Source organism: Manacus vitellinus, unplaced genomic scaffold, assembly GCF_001715985.3.
Source record: "Manacus vitellinus isolate BGI_N305 unplaced genomic scaffold, ASM171598v3 scaffold_53_pilon, whole genome shotgun sequence".
NCBI lineage: Eukaryota > Metazoa > Chordata > Aves > Passeriformes > Pipridae > Manacus > Manacus vitellinus.
The window spans coordinates 905,660-925,435 of NW_021940637.1; the positions used below are offsets into that span (position 1 = coordinate 905,660).

The window sequence follows — 19,776 nt, forward strand, 5'->3', positions numbered from 1 at the left end:
CTTTGTGCAGAGAGAAAGGCAGTTTCGTAGCAGGAGGCACCAAGAAAACCAAGCAACTTGTGTGTTAGGGTTGTTTTTGTTGGGTTTCAGACACTGCAAATCTGGCCATCACAAGTAGACCTAAGTATTGCATAATAATAATAATTCCTTTCCAGATACTCTTATCAATCAATCCCAGTGTTGCCCTGTGCAACTAATGCCTGGTGGGAATATGGATCACCTCCTTGGCCAAGTACAGAACTGAGTGTTTAGTCCCAGGACAAGACCACAGGCTGTCTTTCCCTCTCTTCTGGTTCTCTGTGCTGTGCTGCCAAAGTGAGTATTTGATGTTGGATGTGAATTCTGACCCTGGGCACACTTGGTATTTGCAGAGGGCTGGTATTTTATTTGATGCACAACCAGACCGGACTGGTTTTGTCCACTTAAAATAGCAAATTCTAAAGATCTTTAGCTTTGGCCATATTGAATAATTTTCAAACCTTTTTTATCTAATTTTCAGCAGTTTGAATTTCTTGAGGTTCCTGATGTTTTGTCTCTAATAATGTGGGCTTTTTAAGATGGATGGTTCTTTGGCTGACAGGTTATTCCACGGAAGAACATTCGGAGAGTATTTATTGACCGATAGATCCTAATGGCTTCTGAAATGCTGTACCTCAGTTTAGTCTGGAAATCTGAGTAGATATCACATTCTTCTTGTTTGTCTTTTGGGAAAAGATTAATGAGTCTTGTAAATTATTAAGGGCTGTGCTCTCATCTTCCAGACCTGATTTCTCTGAATAGGAGCTGTGTGCTCAAGCTGCTCATTAGTGGGTGGACTGATGGCTGACTGTATGTATTATTGATGACTTGGTGGGAATTTCCTGTCTGGAGAAGGGTGGCAGGCTGATAGAAATGCTTTGCATGGAAAGGTGATGTTAAAAGGTTTGGCATGCTGTGCATTTGTTTTTGGAAGTGTGGGTGTTTGGGCTTATGCCGTGGGGTCCCCAGCATGAAAAGTGGTCACTGGGAAGTTGATGGAATCTTGTCTTGTACCCCTCTCACTGCTCTTACAGACCCGTGAGTTATTTTGCTATAACTGATGTTATCTGAAGCATATTCTTGTAAAAGCAATACACATTTTATTTAGCATGTCTTCATAAATATATTGCAATTTCTACCACTGTTTTACCACACAAAAATGGGCTGTTAAGCAAAGCTAAAGCAATGAGGCAGTAAAGAGTCCTGGAGTTGAGTTTGGCTACTGTAGTATCCTAGATATTATCAAAACCAGCTTCAAAGTGTTACTGCCAGCCATCAGGCTGTTATCCTGCCTGAACTCACCATCCTTGAAGTTTGAATCTGCTCTTAAAGATCTAGGGAGACAAAATTTCATTATTCTGTATCCCATTAAGAGAATATATTACTAGTGTATGTAGGATAACTTTTCTGCTACTGTACAGATTTAAAATGTTTCAGGGACATAAATCAATACCTTAAAATGAAACCCGAAGCTCAGAGTGTCCATTTCCTTTAAGACACGGCTCGTTCAGATTGATTAATGACTCTTGGGGGTATAAATATATAAATATATAAATATATAAATCTCCACTTAGGCCTGTCTAAGTCTGGATTGCCACAACCTTATCGTGTGACATGTCCTGTATCACTCCTGCTCCTTGTGGTGGCACTTGCATGGTTTCCAGCTCAATCAGCTCCCTGAGCTGCTCTGCATGGGATTGTGGGACTATCCATGTGCATACACAGGATGGGGCAGAGGCTCAGAAGGCAGTGACAAGGGCAGGGCCGTGCCAGCCCAGGTTTAGATTGATTTAAAGGGTTGTAGATACAACACCCTTTTGAAACATCACTCGTTGGGAATATATTATCCTCAACTTTCCGCTGAGCCTGGAAGTTTCTAGTTGAAATGGATTTTAGATTAAGCAGAGAATTTGCAAAACAATAGGAGAGAGAAAAATGGTAGCATGAGTCATAAGCATGGGACCTTCCCCCACTGTCTGCTTAGAAGTGCTGAGATTCCGAGGATTAGTTAACAGCAGAACTGTAGTTTCCAGCATGCAATCAGCTGTTATGGCCATTGTGCTTTCAGTTTGTTGGAATAAAAGAACCACATTAGTCATCAAAACTTAGTGTTAGCATAAAACTCTGTAGTTTATGACAACTATTTTTGGACAGCACAGTTTAGATGGTGTGTTAAACGCTGATGTTTGTTAAAAGTTTATTGGTTTTATATGTTGGCAAAGGGGCCATAGGAGTCTAATAGTGGCCTATTGTAGCACTAACCCAAATGTGGCATTTGGGTTGGTCTGTCTCTGGGTTTTTTTTGTCAGGATATTTATCATTGAGAAGCACAGCAGTCAGATGTGTTCTGCAAAGCTTCGAGATTGTGATGATGTACAAATATCTTACTGGAGTAATTTTAGTCAAACTTTAAATGGGACTGTAAAGGATTTCTGCCTAGATTTATTGCTGGATCACTTCCTAAGCCTACAGTAACTTGTATGTGTTCCCTGTGGGCACACAGAGCTCAGGGGCAGTTGGCCACACAGCCTTTCTCAGAAGCAGGGAGCTGTGGGAATGTTCACCTTCTGAGCTAACAGGCTCTGGAGGATTGGGAAGGGTTTTTGTGCTTGGGTTCCAGGTGTCTGTCTGTCCCCACCTCTCTGCCTGGGGGACTGCAGCAGTCACTGGGAACTTGGAAAACCCTTCCATTCATGGGCCTTGACACCTGCTGGTGTGGAACAGCCTCAGATCACAAGTTCTGTGCTTGCTGGAGCAACTGCCAAGATGTTGCTCAGCTCCTCTGTAGCTCATCCAGAAGCACTTTGGCATCCTCGAGAACATACTTGCAAACACCAAAGCATATTGTCTTCAGAAATGAAATACTGAATTCCACATCCATCCCCATCTTTTTCCAAAGCCACTTTTTATTCTAAACTAAGGCATTTTCTTAACTCTTGTGTTTAACCAAATTGGTATTTCTTTTCATGAATTTGCTGAATGATACCATTCAATAATGGCATTATTGACAAACAAGACATTTCTTTCTGTATGGTTGGGAGGATAATATGGCCAAACTTGGAATTTAACAAAATCTGGAAATGTTTTTCAGCATTCAGTAGTAAATCATTAGTTTGGGCAACTTTACATGGCACTGTTCTGAAGGTTTTGATAGGAAATACTGTATTTGCATTGGCAAAATGAAGTGTGTTGAAATTTTTCTATGGAACTTAGAATTTTTGTGACTTGTGGAATGCTTAAAAGCTGTCATCTCAAGTTTGAACCATTTAAATGCTTCTACTCTGAACCTGCTCCCTACTCATCATTGCCATATCCTTCCCTCATTTTTAGGTTAAGGCTCCTCTTTCCCATCTCTTAATGTTTCTGTAGCTTATCTCATGTGGAGAAAGAAAGTTAAAGCTGGGATTTGCATCTACAGTGGCACTGCAGTCCAGGAAAGCTCCACTTCTGTCCTTTCCTGGCCATTCATTCCCACTCTGTGCTGCCTCCTGTGCCGTGCCAGCACACACCCACGTGGGGAACCCAACCAGGGAAGTGATTCAGCTGGAGAAGCAAAGCCCTGCAAAAATACCAACTGCCAGCATAAAGCCATGAGGTCTTGAGTGGTTGTGCTGGCTTGAGAACAAACAGCTGCAAGGGGAAAAGGCAGGAGTTGTTTAAGTTTGTTCTTCTGCTGGAAAAAGTTATAATGGAGCCACAGCCTAGAAATCAGGGTTTTACCTAAAAGTAACTGATATGTAAATGGGGCACACAAAATAAGACAGACCACAAACATGATCAGGGTGTTTGTTTCAGATCTTTGTGTTGACTTAGCCCAGGTCAGGTTAAATTAGGTTAAATTAAATCAACACAGTATTCTTGGGTAAGGAAAGCATTCCCATGCTAGTGATGCTGATGGGGCTCAGGCAAACTCCTTGACTGCTGAAGTTCACTGCAGTGAGGTTTCCTGGTGCAGTTCTTGTGAGCCAGGGGGTTTGCAGGTTGCAGCCTCTTCGAGGGGCACTGCAGAAGGTGATACTTGAACTGCAGGTGTTGGTCACTTTGTGCAGCCCATGTTGGGGGGGACTGGCCCGCTGAGCCACACCAGCAGTTTCTCAGTGTTCATGTGCACATTGCTCCACTGACTCAGCTTTGGGTCTGTCAGGGCAAGTGAGGAGGAGAAGGATTCCTCATGGGTCAAGTATTCCACTTGGTTTCATACTTATTTTCTTTAATGCTAGAGACAAACACACAACTAAACTGTGTGTGTGTGTACTACTGTGGCTTGAAGATAGCAGGGATCCAGTTGGAACAGAGTATCCTCAAAGTGAAGTTCTCTATAAAGACAATCCAGTCTAGAACTTGCTGCTGCTAAAGAAGTTCCTGAGCACTCTGCCCTTCCCCTTCCTCCCCACCCACCTTGGTGCTGCCACCTCAGATCTTTGTCAGCTGGTTTAACTCAGCAGAACACGAACCTGGCGAGAATAGAGAGTGTTCTGCTGTGTTAGGGAGTGGATGGGCACAGAAGAGGAAGCAAAAGGGCATGGCTGACAGCAAAGGCAGGGAAAGGAGTGAATCCTGTCTTTCATCTCCAAGGACAGCCTTGTGTAACTTCACTCTTAATGAAAGAGGTGATGCAGATAAGGAGCATTCCCTGTAGCATTAACACTGTGTACGTGTGCAGTGCTCACAGCAGTGCCCTGGTGTGGGCCTTGCTGCAAAGGCTGACTTCTGTGCTGTCACCTGTGACAAGCCTAAAGTTACTGGAATTAAATAATTTTTATATCATAATTAATGGTGAGAACTAAAAAAAAGTTATTAGGGAGTATATTGCACTGAGGAGGAACCCAATTAAGGTTGCGTTCAACTTGTCAGAAGAGAGAAAGCAAGCCAAGATGCACAGTTACATTGGAAACCCTCTGAAATACAGATAACCAGTGAAATCCAGAAGGATGCTCAGTTTGAGTTTTTGCTGAATACCAAGATAGAGGAAGAAGATTAGAAGATTAGAATACTCCTTTTCCCTTCTTTCTGCTTGTCTGATGATTCAATTCACTGTTGGGCAGGCTGCTCTAGCACAGGAGAGGAAGAAGGCTCCTCATGGATATCTTATAGAGCAACTTTAATATGCATACACAGATTTTTAATTCATAATTACTGTCTTCCTCAAAGATAAGGGAATAATCAGTTTGAATCCCTTACATAATCACCTCCAAGCTTCTCCTATTATAAGGGGAAGGAGGATTTATGTTTACCTTAGTGTACATTTCTAAACATTTTTGCATGTTAAACAGCTATTTTCACAAAGGTATGTGCTTTTTTGTATGTAGAAACTTTGTGTAATGCTCAAAATTCTGTGTGGAAACAGGTCTGAATCTAAAAGGGAATAATGGAAATGACTCTCTGAGCCATATTTGGGCAGCCAGGAAGGTAATGCCTGTGTCAGAGAAGATAAAGGGAAGGGAGATTGCATGAAACCCATCAGGACTGTTAAGCTGCAGTGATGCAAAGCCATTGGTGTTTTAAATAATGGTTAAAATAAATTCCTGTCGGGTAGTGCTGGACTATTTGAAATTCCCCTAGGTTTAAATAAAAAGGGAGAGGGAATTTTAACCAGCTCATTTGATAGAAAAATGACCTGCAGATGGGGTTTGAGAGAATAATAGGCAGCAGATTACAGTGGGAAAATTGTGGCAGAGCATCAGACTTTGATGGGTTTATGCAGAATGGGCAGTGGGGAGATGGGAAGAATCCCCACTGCAAAGTGCCATTATACACTCCTTTTATTTCCACTGGCTGCCCATGGACTGTAGCTGTTCATAGCAGCATAAAGTTTATGAAGTCACATATGCTGAAAAGTTTTAAAATATTAGAAGTGCTATATGATGTGCAAATAGAAGTGGGTTTTTCTTCTGTTTATGTGCCTGTTTTCAAGAACAGTTGTATGTGGAAAAGCTTATATTTCTTCCAGTCTTGACCTGCTTTGATCTAGGGCAAATACCCTTTCCCTGGTTCCCAGTGTCCTGAAATTTCATTAGTAAATATTGGGTTTTATCAACACTTCGAATAGTCCACTGAAAATGCAAACATGGATTATTTTTTTTCCCCAAAAAACCTTCATAACTGTGCCAGATTAGAAGGATTTTATGAAGGTAAAAATTTTACAGCCACCAAAATTCAATTATAAAGTGAACTTCTAAGCAGGAAAGCTTATATATATATGTATGTATATAAGCAGTATTTTTCCCTCTGTTCTGTCTTACTCTTGGGAAAATCTGAAATACACTTGGTGCAACTTAACAACAAAAAAATTGAGATTGCTTGGGCAGACTACAAAAATTAAAATATTCTCATGAACGACACCTGCAGGTTTGCTTTTTTTTTTTAATTAAATAATGGAAGCCAACATTTTTGATGCAATTCACGGCATTTTTGAGCACGGCCGTGATCTGAAGAAATATACTGTAAAATTCCTCTGTGGGCTTCCACAGCCTAGGGATGCAATAAGATGGAATGTGTTTCATGTGTACGCCTCCTGTGGGATTTTTCTTTTTGCCTTTTTTAAATTTTTTTTTTATATTTTTTTTTTTTAAAGAATAGACTTCGGTATTCGAGATACGTGCTGGGGGTGAGAAGTGGGCTGTTTCTCACAGATGTGGATTCTGTGGCAGCAGATGAACGATACCCATCTGTGGAAGGAGCAGACTGGTTGTTCTGCCCTTGCCCCTGGGCAGCAGCTTCGAAACCTTTTCTACTTGCAGCGGCCTTACCTGACCTCAGCTGGAATTCCTTGACCACTCCTTTAGTAAAGAAAGATTCCCACAAGCTGTTTCCTGCTCTACCACCAGTAGTAAGGTGAGAAAAGCAACTTTACCTGTACCAGGAGGCTCCGTGAGGCCTCAGCTCTGGCAGCGGTGGCCTGAGGGGAGCCTGTTTTCACAGACTGACCCCTGTACTTGCTCCAGTCTTTCAGGAATAATCTGTGCTTCGGGAATTAAATGATAAAAGATCCCAGTTGGCTTTTAATACTGGAAAATTAAAGTGGGATCCAGGTATTGCACTTACAACTTTAAAAGTGTAAGATGACTAATAATCATTCTTCAGCCTCCGTTACCACCACCCACTGTCCCATTTATTTGCAATCTGTTTCACTGCCTTTGCTTCTTTTTTCTTTTTTCCCTGCTAAATATCAATGCAGTTAGAATACAAAGTCTCATTAGTGCCTGCCTCTAGCACGGTTGTCCCTTTATAGATGGGGTAGAAAAGTTACAAACTGTAGTAAAGTGCTCATTTGAGGGGGAAACAGAGCGCACAGAAATTATTTCAGCTCTGAAAAGCGTGAAGGCACAGGAAAAAAACTGATTTCTACTACAAATCTTAAAGTTTGTTCCCTATTTTAAATCTTCTTTTAATAATGCTTGAACAGTTCTGCTGCTTGTAAATACATAGAATTACAGTGAACCTTCTTTTATTGTCTGTGTTTTTTCCTCAAATTTTCTCTACCTTTAAACGTGCCTCTTTGTTCTCACTGCTCGAGAATTCTTTAATCCACTTCTCAAAAGCTTCTGAATATGGCACAGTCTAACTTGAAAAGAATGCAGAAGAAGAATGTAGGGCAGAAAGCTGGAGGTGTGGAGCAGCATCCACTGGCATGATTACAATTTCCCGTGGCAAGACAGGCTGAGGGGGCCTGTAGAAGAAATCACAGATCATAATGGCATAGGAAAAAGTAAATAGAGGTGAAACAAAGGAGCAAGTTTATCTGCTTTCTGTTTGTTTTTTTTCTTACAAGAACCTGGCAGCTCAAAACAAACACACAAAGGTGCTGGAGACAAAGCCGTTAAGCTGTGGAATGTCCTTCCACAGGATGTTGTGGATGTAAAATGGGTTCAAAAGGCAACTGGATACATTTATGAAGGAAAATTCCAGGCAATAGTATGAAGTAGAGAGACCCCAGTTCTTCTACAGGAAGTCTCTAGGGTGCAAATTGCTGGAGATGGGAGAGGGTTTGGAGGAATTGGTGCCTTTATGCTCTGGCTGCCAGGAGCAGGCTAATGGACGAGCTGGGCTGTGGGGCTGATCTGCCAGGCTGCTGCCAACCTGGAAACACTTAGTCCTCTCTGGGGCTTTCCTTGTGGTATTTATGATCCTTCTGATCTTCTTCTCAACAGCTTTGATATTTGGCAACTTTGCTTAATCTGCAGTTTGGTACCTCTGTTGTTTCAAATGTCATCAGCTGAATCGCATCCTCCCTTCTCAGATGAAGTCTATTATGGTGAATTAATACTGTGAGGGAATAATTTATCCTGCACAAATGGAGCACTCCTGCTTTTTCCATGACAGTGGATTCCTCTGTCCCTAAATTTGTGCTTAGCAGTAAAACGTTTGAAAAAGTAACTTGTTACTTCAGCTTTTCCAATTTGGAGTTTTATTCTGAACTAACATATAAAATCATTTTCCAAAGAAGCATCTAACTGATTTCTCTGTAGCTTTGGTAACTGTTTTATTGAACTATAACATTCACTGAGGTCATTGCACCCTGGACAGTTGCTTTATGTGACTGAGCCTTTGGCCCTGTGGTCTGCACCAACCCAGCAAATTGTTCCTGTCCAGCAGCAGTTCTTTTGATCCAGAATTCCCCCATTTCTGCTGTTAGACTTTTCCTCTTTTCTGTGTATTCCCAGTGAACTGTTTCTCAGCCATGGGTTTTCAGCTGTGCATGTTAAAGTGTCTCCTTTTGCATTACTCCTTTGGTAGTAATTTACTACCCTATTTTGACTTCATCTTCCTTTAACTGCAGGTTTCAAATAACCATCTTTCTCTGGCAAGAGAGTTTAGAATTAAAGCTGCTCAGATTCTCCCTTTTCATACAAGTACTTTTATCAATGCAGGTGCATAACTCTTACATTAACCTTGCTACTAAATTTCGGAATCATCCTTTAAATACTTTTTTTTGTTGTTCAGGAGCTGCTCTGCCCTGGTAGAGGTGAGGCTGCAGTCAGGTTTATTATGTGTCTATTGACAAACCAGAACTGGAGCAATACTTGCAGTGTATTGTCCTCTGTCCTTGCCTGTTTCCCATTGCTCAGTACCAATTGTTTCCAGCTCAAAGCTGCCAAAACCACTAATGCCCAACCTGTCTCTAGTAAGAGAGAGCTTAAAGAAATAATCTTCTTTTCCTTCAGTGTTTTGCAAGATGCAAATGCTTCAGGTAATCATGCAAAGTTTACCTGGTGAAGTGGTTAAATGGCTGGTGTCAAACAGTGCAGTGCTGTGTGTGCAGGTCACAGGCCAAGAGGATTTCAGATAACTTTGGGGGGAAAAATCTTGAACCATTGAACACTTGCTGAATTTTGTGCCATTTAAATGCATACTCTGTATCTTAATACTCCAGAAATATTAAGTGCTACTTGCAGTTCCCTATTACAGCTCTAACTGATTTCCATCACTATTTTTAAACTGCAGTGAGAACAAGGAGAAGTACCTTTAAATAGCTGGGAGAGAGAAATAGGGAAATCACAGAGCCTTTTCCTGTGCCCTCAGGCCCTTGCTGTGGAGCATTACATTCACCCCAAGTGCTGTTTGCCTTCAGGTGGCTTTTCAGCAAATACTCCTGGTTTTGTCAAGTTTGTCAGTGTTCAGTCAGATTTTATATTCAGAGCACTGTATGTTTTGACCTGTCTTCAAGCTCTGCTTATTCTCTTGGCTGACCCTGCAGTTATGGTCATTTAACTGAGCTGATGTTCATTTTTTGACCTTCTCTCTTACCTTCACCATTTGTTGCATTTCTTTGCCTTCTGGCTATTTCAACTAATTCAGTTTGCTTTCTGATGTAGTTTCTTGCTTTAGATTTGTGTATTACATTAGTGCCTTTCTCAGTGCAAGGTCAAATGGTACTTCATTGAGAAGTCAAAATGTGTGAATTGGCTCTTGTCACAAGCTTAATTTAACCATCATTTATGTTCTTGGAAGTATTCCATTTTTTATCCATTTCATTTATCTTAATACCTGCTTTTAAGTAAAACTGACAAATGATAGCAATATATGAAAGATATTTTAGCACAGTCTTTTGAAAATCATTTTCCTAATGTGTGAATTCTAGTCCAGACCAGACTTGAAATAATAGTATTACAAAATGTCAAAGCTGGTAAAACTATTAAAAAAGAGAAAAGGAACTTTGACTAATGGCCCATGTGTATGGCTTAACATTTAAGTAAAGATTGCATTCCTGACTGAGTGATGAGAAAACTTCAGCTAAAGCATTTCTCTGTAGCTTCCTGCTGAAGTAAGTTTTCTTTGTGTGGCTTGAGCTGTGGGAAGAGCTCAGTGCCACACCTCTCTGGAATTTTCCAGCATTGTCTGGGATGCTGTTCACACTCCCAGAGCCCTCTCTCTGGGGGCACGCTGGCTCTGGGCTCCAGGGGTGGCTTGTGTTACAGCTGAGTTGGCTTTCTGGGCTGGATCCTTCTGTATGGAGGAGGGTGAGTGAGCTGGGAAAGCTGTGTTTGACAAGCCAGGGAAATGGCAGGATCACTGACAGAGCCACTGAGGTAGTTCCTAATAATTCAGGATACGTAACTGAGGATGAGGAGGTGGATCCTCTCCCTTAGCCGAAAAAGGAACAGGCTGCAGGGTGAATCCTGGTCGTGGGGCAGCCTAAAGACAGGGGGTGCCCACAAATTCTGTGGCTTGCAGGGGGCTGCATTGAGCTGCTGTCCTTTGGGAAGGGGTGTGCCCCAGGAGGTGTTGGGATCCCTGCTCTGTCTGTCCTGGGACTCACTGCAGCTGCACAGGAGTTCTTTCAGTCCCACTGATCACTGACTGTGGATTTGCTGCTGTGGGGGGCATTAAGCTGTTCAGCAGACTCATTCCTGTGAGCACATTTCAGGAGGAGAATGCCAGGCACCCATTCAATCTGCCAGTTTCTGCTCTAATCACAATTCAGGAAGATTTTCTGATAACCCCCATGGTACATCCGTGTTTGTTCCCGTGGGGGAGAGGGTTGGAAGCTGCCAGCCACAGTTTTAGTGTTTGCTTGTTTGGATACAGGCCTAGAGTGGGAGCAGGAAATCCACTGCCATTTCACAGCTTTATTTGTTGAATGGAAAGCAGGGAATTGACATCGTGTATTCAAGAGCAAGAAAAATGGCATTTATGGCAGGGTGTAATTTTTTTTTTTATGGTCCCAAGCATTCCTTTGTTTGCAATTTTGGCTTAATATATTCATGATACTTTGAAATAGGGCTGTGTGTGGAGATGGGGGTTTTAAATTGCTTTTGTTGTTGTTTCTGGCTTATATAAATGTATATATTCTGCAAAGATCAAAGGTGACCTGGAAAGAGGGTTTGTAAGAGATTATTCATCCAAATGATATTTTTTCCAATACAATGGGGGCGGGGGTGGAGGGAAGAGAAATTTTAAGCTTATTCTCTCAGACTTTGGTTTTGTTCAGCTTTCTTACTTTCACAACATATTTTATTTTTACTGAAATTTCTAATAAGCCATTGGAGTGAAGTATTTGCTAACAAAAGTAATGTTAAGTATTTCCATAAAATCTCTCCTCCTCATTGATCACAGACACACACACTCTGTGGTTATTCCTTTAATTCTCCTGAGAGATTCCAGGACATACTTCAAGACCAGATCTACTTTTTTTTATGCTATTATTTGAAATATATGGATTTTCTCTAAGTCTTTTCAGGTCTACTTTATTTTTAATTTTTTATTTGCATATAAAATTTATGAAGTTACATTATGATAATGCCATTTCCAGTGCTTCTGAAAATACCTTTAAAGTCTTACTTGCATGATCTGTCAACTCAAATTATTACATTTGCATCTTTTTTTGTAGAGCCTTTACAAATAGAATTGCTGTGTTTTATGATAAAGTTTAAGGGAGAAGATAAGCCAGTTTATTCATGGCCATTTGGAAATCCTGCTTAATACTTTTGCTAAAAAACCCAAAAACGTTCTATTAGGATTGAGAGGAAAGTGTGGGAAGAAAATGGCAAATTCCAGTGTATGAAACTGTGGAAGTTTTGTCAAAGTCAGAGTGCTTGAGAAACTTTAAATGGCCTTGTTTAGTTGAAGGAGGAACCAGGAATTTGCTTAGGGAAGGCGTGGGCTGTGAGTTGCATAAAACAGAATCAGAAAGGTCATGGGAGATGACAGCAAGGTGCATGTCTTGGATGTGATTTGTGGTTAAAGGCAGTTCCTGTGCTTATGTGCAGAAAGTTATTTCCAGTGCTGTGGTAACTCTGGGGAAATTTCAGAAGGTTCTGTTAATGTCACAGATTCTTCACATTTATACACACACAAACATTTGATGACAGTCAAATATTGTCCATAGTTGTTACCTTCGAAATAGCAACGACAGAAAGAAAGATGTTTGTAATATTATAAACCAAAAAGTAGGAGTATTCCTGAAATATTAAAAATGTGAGCGTTTTGTGTTCATACTTAAAGTGAATTTTCTTTCTTGAAGGATGTTTTATGAATGACTTGGAGAATCTGGAAGAAAATTCTCTGTTAATCCCACGGAAGTGAAGGTTGTGCCATTCTTGTGCGAGGAGGCCAACAGAAACAATTTGGAGAAGAAAAATATCAGAATAAATTAAAGCCACGGGGATTTGTGCCATTTTTCAGCAGTGCTGCTGTGCCCTGCCCTGTGCTGGGGGTAGAATCTGTCCCATCAGGGTGAAGAGCACGGTGTTAATGTGGATATCTGCACACAGAAGTGACCAAGGGTGTTTTAGGAGGGTTATACAGAAGGATAGACACTTAAGCAGCACCACACACAGGGTAATTAAGAGGATTGCACAGCATGTGGTATTCAAAAACTTGTAGTTGTATCATTTATACAGAAAATCACTCAAACTCTGCTACTTCATGAACATTCCTCCTTCCCTTAGCACTCCTCCCACTTACCTTTTGCCAGGAGCTGCTGTAAGGAAATACTTCTGTGCATTTCTTCTGCTTCTGTCAGTCTGTGATAATGATGAACCTGAAACTCTCCTGCAGTGGCAATTTGCAGTACTTCAGTAAATTGTGGCTTTTGTCAGATAAATTGCATTGGTAAAATTTTCCTTGATCCCCAAAACCCTCATTTATCTTCCCATTAAAGATATATATATATATCCTCCAACTTCCATTCTTCCCCTTTAATCTGTGAAGCACAGAATATGATGTGGTTTCTGCATTGATTTTCAAGATAATTTTTAGCCTGTCAAAGACCTTCTGTCTCAACAACTTTGAAACAAAGATTTCTGAATAGATGAGAAAGTGCAGCTGCCAGATTAACAGACACAAGAAGCTGGAAGGGAAGGATCTCGCAGATGGTTCTAATAAAACTCAGCACACAGCAAAGGAGTGTGGTGGGGGAGTGGGTTGAAATTCAAATTGTAATCCCAGTGCGAGTTTGGGGGTTAGTTTGTGAAAGAAAGCTGCAGAAAAGATCATTTGAGGGTTTGGGGTTGGGGGGGGTTATTGCTGGTTTCAGTTTTTCCTGTTGCTGCAGCGCTGCCTTTTCCTTCTCCCAGTATCCCTGTGGCCATGATGCTGCCTGAGCTTGTGTTGCTGTGCCCAGAACCCTCCTCTGGAAAATAGGATTTCTGTGAATGTAAAACACCAGTAAAAGCTGTTGAGGGGGGAAAATTTTCTTGTTACAGCACAGAGCAGTAAAGATGGTGCAGAGGGAGGCTTCTGCTGCTTCATTGACAGGTGCTGCTCCTGCAGCCAGAGCCAACAGTTCCTTTTGGCCAAGCTTTGATAAACCAGGTTTTTCCCTTGTGAGAAGTTTGTACTACACGATTCATTCATAAGGATGGGTGACTTGTACTACTTTGTCTTCTTTCTGCTTTTTCCTCTCTGATTCAGTGCTATTAGGGCTGTAATATTAGGCCAAAAATTAATCAATAAAAATTGCAGTAGGAGAGGTGCAGCTGAGGGCCTGGTGATCTCAAACTCAACCACCAGTTCTTCTTGATGTGACAGTTTGGGGGTCATTGGTTCTTGTGGCCAGAAAACCTCACTTTCACCTCATCTCCAGAACCAAAGCAATCCAGTTTTTATTTCTTCTTCCTCCTCATGCTAATCTTTCTGTTCTTCCATGAAAGGAAGAGTGTTTGAGAGCACACAGGCTTTCAGCTTGCATGGCAGCCCTTGGGGATGTGTCTTCATCTTGCTGTGTCAAAAGCTTTTCAAATCAGTAGCTCAGGAGTAGCAAATCCTTCAAATGCATGAGTAACAGATACTTGTTTTTGAGAGTCCTTAAGCATGAGCAAGTCATTAAGTACTTCCTTTCTCCCTGTGAATCAGTTCTATTTTAAACAGTATATTCAACATGTATTTAATATTTTAAAAAGTAAAAGAAGTTTTAAACTCTTTTCCTGAGTCTCCTGTGTACACCCATGACTTTGTATTAAAAACATACCTGCAAAGGACTGCACATTCCCTCTGTTGATGCATTCCCTTTCCTAATCTCCTTTAGGAGTGGATATATTCTGTCTGAAGCAGTTTTTTGCCCAAGGAGACCATTTTGAATTTAAGAAGTTATTACTCTGAAAACAGAGTATTACCTGATTAAAAACGGGATGATGCCACTTAAAAATGCAGCCTCTCTAGTGTTCAGCAACAACTGACAGCAGTATCCCCCCTGGAAATCCTGGGCTGCAGTATTTTCTGTGCCAGGTGACCCTTTGGCAAAGCTGTCACACACCCATTGTGTGAGGGAGGCCTGTGGAATTCCACTGAAGGAAATCCCATGGTTTAATGAAAGGCTTTGGCTGTGGATATTGACCCTGAGATGTTGTTATGCTCTGCTTATACAGTCAATTTGGAAAGAATCTGTTTCCCCTCTCTTTACTGTGTCATGCAAAAAGGATAACTAATATGAATATTTATAATTAGGTATTTTTACAGGGGGCTGTGTCCAAGATACAACATGCTGAGACATTAAACAGCACAAATGTTGCCAGAATTCCACCAGCTTGGCAAATCTGACAGCCAGCTGAAGGCAAAGACTAGTTTTTATGATAAAAATCAGGCCATGTACTGAATGCTAAAGCACTGCCAGTTGTTCACAGCCCGGGAAGAGCTCACTTGCAATCAGCATGAATAGGAAAAACATTTCCCAAATGATGCTTTGTTTCCTTGTGGATTTGCTTCCGTTTCTGCCTCCTTACACAGTCAGCAATCATAATTCAGATGGTGGGGTTTGAAACATAGCCTTCGTGTTACTAATCTTGTAATGAGGTGCCCCTTTCTCCCGGGCTGTCACTCAGACTGACAAGACAGAGGGAGCTGCTCCCAGCCTTGGCAGTTGCTAGAAAGTCGGGATGTTTTGCAGCAATGGCTTGTGATTCATTTGTTTAGCATTCCTCGCTCTTTGTTTTGTGAGGACAGCTTGAAGGGGACTGAGTCACATGGCAGCTCTTTTCATACTGGGCTTCTACTGCCTTCAGTCTCTGCAGAAAGCCAAGGGAAAAATGGAGGGATTTACCTACATCTTCATTTAATGTTAATTGTCTAATCAGAGCAGCAGCTAAAAGGAAGGATTTCATGTCACATTCATCAATTAACTTAAAATGTTGTAAATTAATCTGTAGTACTGGGCACTGGAACAGAAGTGAATGTAGAGTGGTTTAATTCTTTTCATTTTGAGTGGTAAATTGCATTTTTTTAAGTCAGTGTGCTGCTTGTGAATACAATGACACCCATATATATGATCTCTGTACCACCTGTTGCCTTAGCTACCATTTAACATGCAATATGCTTATGTTGGAGATAAAATGTTTTCTGTGTTACCTACAAAATATAATGTGATGGCAGTTTTAAAGAACACCTCAATGATCCTCACAAGCCGTAGGAACACCAGATTTATATAACACTGTGGCAGTGAATCTCTGCCATCCCCAGCTGTGCCAGAGCTGTTGGAGTGCAGCTCTGCAAGGAAAGGCAAATGGCAAGCAGACACCTTTGCTCCTGCTGGGCAGAGCCTGCAGAATTCTGGGACAGAAGTACAAATGCCTGCATGCAGCCAAAATTAAAAAATGTGCATAAGTGTTGATATTTTATTCTGTGGATGCAGCTCTGTCAATGTTTCCCTGATTTGGTGTTCTGTAGGGACGTGCCCAGAGGTGCCCATGATTTGGGAGCAGATCCCACAGGCTGGTGGAGATGGGGCCACCTCAAGCACTAAAGGAGGAGAAATCCAGCCCCTCCCCAGGCAGCTGCTTTAGCTGGAGCCTGCTGCCTGAATCCACAAAGGTCCCAGCCCCCTGCCCTTCTAGCCAGGAAAAAAAGGCAGTTTGGAAGGGGTTAAAATTTTACACAAACGTGTCACCTTATGGAGGGACTTTAAATAATCTTTAAATGCAGATGTTCCCTGCTGTGAAACATTTGCTCATTTCTTTGTTCTTCAGGGCTGTTTTTTCTTATTTCAAAAAACTCAATAATAGGCAAAAAAATTTTGCTGCCAAGTGAGGTTCACAAAACTACGAAGGACTGTGGTGTTGTCTCTCCATTCCTTCTGGAGGATTTACAGGGCCCTGTTCCCCTTCCTTTTCTTCCCCTACCTTGTATTTCTAGCTAATCCTATCTGCAAAAACAAACTCTTTGGTAATATTCAGGTTGGGAGAAGATGATTCAATCTTCTTTTGACTCATCTCTAATATCTCCATTTAGATGATGAACCATAAGTTCAAGTTTAAGGCTAATTTATTGGCTCTTGCTTTATCTACCTCCAGTAGGAGGGCATTCACCCTTCTCCCTAAGTACACTTTCAAGCACATAATGTGTGTTTTCTGTTAGGATGGTTCATATTCATCTCACCTGTTGCTACTCATCTGCAGAGCTATTTCAGTATCTTCCTTTCAGAGGTCCTCAAAAATGTTTTTTGTTATGGTAATCGTTGTCAGGGCATTTTGCTTATGCTGTTCAGCAGTTGATGGCTTTGCTTGTCCTGGTGCTCAGTCTGTGCAGGCTCACCAAGCTGTGGTTGCTTTGCACAGAAGTCTGAGTGCTTTGCTCCTTGTTATCTGTGGCTTTCATAATATAAATAATTTGAGTTTGCTTTTCTTTCTGCCAAATTTGTCATACACAAATGTGTTCACACTTGAAGTCACAGAAGCAGAATACCAGAGGGGAAGAGATGAGGAGGAGGAAAAAAAAACCAAACCACCCCACAAATAAAAGCCCAAAAGAACTAGACAGTGCTGTCTCCTTGCATAACTCCAGACAGCTCTGGGAGCTTTCAGGCACAGCCTTGACACTCTCAGAAAAACAGCAAATGCTGCTCTGCTGGGAGACGAGCCTGGAAATGTCTCTGCCTGCTCAGGAGTGCTGGGTTAAGGTGAAGATGATTTGAGTAACTTACTGGCCTAACCACCATAACCTGCTAATGTGTGAACACAAGTAACATAAACCTGTGCTTTTGTTCTGTTAAAACAGGTAATGTACAGAGCTAGTTGTCAGGTTATTTCCTAGCTCATTCTTTATATTTTGTTTCGAAGGTGTAATTAAAAATTAAGAAAATTAGTAAGATTAGCTGCTCCTTTCCTTAGGAAAAGTCCCTGATTATTCCAGCTGGCTTCTACAGGCTGTTCCTCAGCGTGTGCCTCCAACCTGTGCTTCCATTGCAGAGCTGCAGTGTGGCTGCTGAGCAGATAAAATTAAAGGAAGACTGCAGCAGTATGCTCCTGGGGGGCAGAAAACAAACGGGAATGTTAAGGAAGACAAAAGTCTGGTGCCAGCTATGCAGCCAGAATTCTGAAAAGAATTCAAGTGTCCTTTGACATGGCTCTTGCAGCATTTCAGAGATCAGGAAGTCACTGAAGAAGGAAAATTAACAACAAATCAGATTTGAAATTTGTTGGAAATAACCTTATTTTCTGTCCTTCACAGAAAATGTTGCTGTCCTGACCAGCAGTCATGAAGAGAAGGGGGTGAAGCGAATTTGTCTGGAGAAATAGGAAGTTTTGAAGTTTTCAGTGGGATTTATTACCAGTGGCTGCAGGAGGTGTTGCCAAGCCAACCGTTGACACTGGAATGGATGAAAAGCCTCAGACTTGAGCGGTAACCCATCTTCCTGACATCTTTTTATTTCCCTAATACAGAACCATTTGTGTGCATTATAAAGGATTTTGTTCTACTACTACCAGAGTTTAAATAGAGCAATCTCACAGGGGTCAAACATTGGCTGAGCATGTGAATGTGTAAGCTTTGTTCATTAGCAGAAAGTTTGAATTTTAGTATCTGGTGGTTTACTCAGTAGTTGTAATTTTTTCCTGAGGGTTCATCCCATCTCTTCACTGAAAAACAAAATCAGATTTTGTAGATTTGGATTTTTCTCCGTTGGTAGCTGTCTTTCCACCCAATGCCCAGCAAAACTGCAGTTTGGAACAGGTTGTAGAAGCAGCTCTGTCCCTGATTTTAGTTATAAGGTAAGTACTTCATGTGACTTCTGCACTGTATGGAAAGACACATATGGTACACTAGGAAGGTTGCTCATTTCTGCTAGACATCAATAGTTCCTCAAAAAAACTCTTCTTTTGCCATTTGCTTCTTTTCTTTGCTTATCAAGTTCTTACTTGCTTATATTGTTCCCTGTCTATCATTCATAAGTGGTGTTAAACATCTGAAATACCTCTGTACTTGAGACCTGCCTTCCCCAGGTCAGTGTACTAGTCAGAAATACAGAACTGTGCTACTTTTTAAAGTCAAAATGGTAGTAAAAAGACCCCCAGCTCCTCATCACTATCCTGGTGTAGGCTCTGTCCCTTTGCAGCAGTTGGTGAAGTGGAGCCAACCCCTAAAACCAAAAGGTTTAGGAAGGATAGGGGGGAATTGCTACACCTTTAATACTCCACTGAGATGATGTTTCAATATCTTTTGAGACAAAAGAGTGAAAGAAGGTGTTTGTACCCTTCTCAAAGCCTGACTGACCCTGTGTACAATAGAATTTGCCTCAGTTTGGTTACACTGATGGGAAACAGTAAGAGGTGTCAAAAATGACACATCACCGTGTTTCTTTCAGTTGGCATGAATAAAACAGAGGTAAATCTGAAATGTGTGGTGGTTTTGTTCAAATTGGTTCTTTCATATTCTGTTCTTGAGAGGAGAGCAAACAGATCTGACAGTAGTTTTATGTGACTTTTGGTAGAAAAATTAATCCTGCATTTCTGAACCTTGTAAATATACCTGTTCTCCTTTGTCAGTCCAGGTCAGGTAGTTATTCCACCCACGTATCATAGGCTGTGTTAAAACTTCAGTGTGAGAACAGTCAGTGCCCTAGAAGGATTCTCTCCTAATTTCTGTGAGGTTAAGGGCAAGATTTTAGAAAATGATCAGCATTAATGTAGCAGTTCCTATCTGAGATCCACACTAAGGCTCCTGTGTCTCTTGTGAGAGGACAGTCAGGCCAGCCCTTAGGAGCCTCCCAACCACTTTCAGCTCAGCCAGTGCATCCATCAGATAGTAGGCTGTTGGGGTTCTTCCCTAATTGACTTCCCATCTCCAGGAGTTGTCTGCTTTGTTGCCAGAGTTGCTTGTATGCCATGGTAGTGTCTCCTGCTACACTGGCAGGAAGGGAGGGCTTGCAGATTCCATCTGTCTGCAGTGGTGACAAATGAAGCTCAAAAAGGGCTTATAAGAAAAATGTTTTTCTTCTTTGAGGTTTTCAGGTTTACTGTGCTCTTGTTAATGTTTTTTCTGTTGTTCTCTGTGCCCCTGCAGTCCTTTCTCTTTGAACGTGTGCACATTTCCTTACAGATCTCTGATTCA

The 19,776-nt window shown here is 41.4% G+C and overlaps 1 protein-coding gene across 5 annotated transcripts in view; it reads left to right on the top strand.

Annotated features, from left to right (window-relative positions):
- The window catches only part of PEAK1 (pseudopodium enriched atypical kinase 1), a 102,000-nt gene that overhangs the window by 23,806 nt on the left and 58,418 nt on the right, over positions 1-19,776 (top strand). For 3 of the 5 annotated variants that reach the window (XM_018081511.2, XM_018081516.2, XM_018081514.2), the window contains exons 1-2: positions 211-315; positions 17,899-18,069. The gene's annotated coding sequence lies outside the window, so the exon portion shown is untranslated. Of the gene's footprint in view, positions 1-210; positions 316-2,002; positions 2,005-17,898; positions 18,070-19,776 lie in introns of those variants that run through there. The other 2 variants (XM_018081513.2, XM_018081512.2) reach the window with 2 other exon arrangements.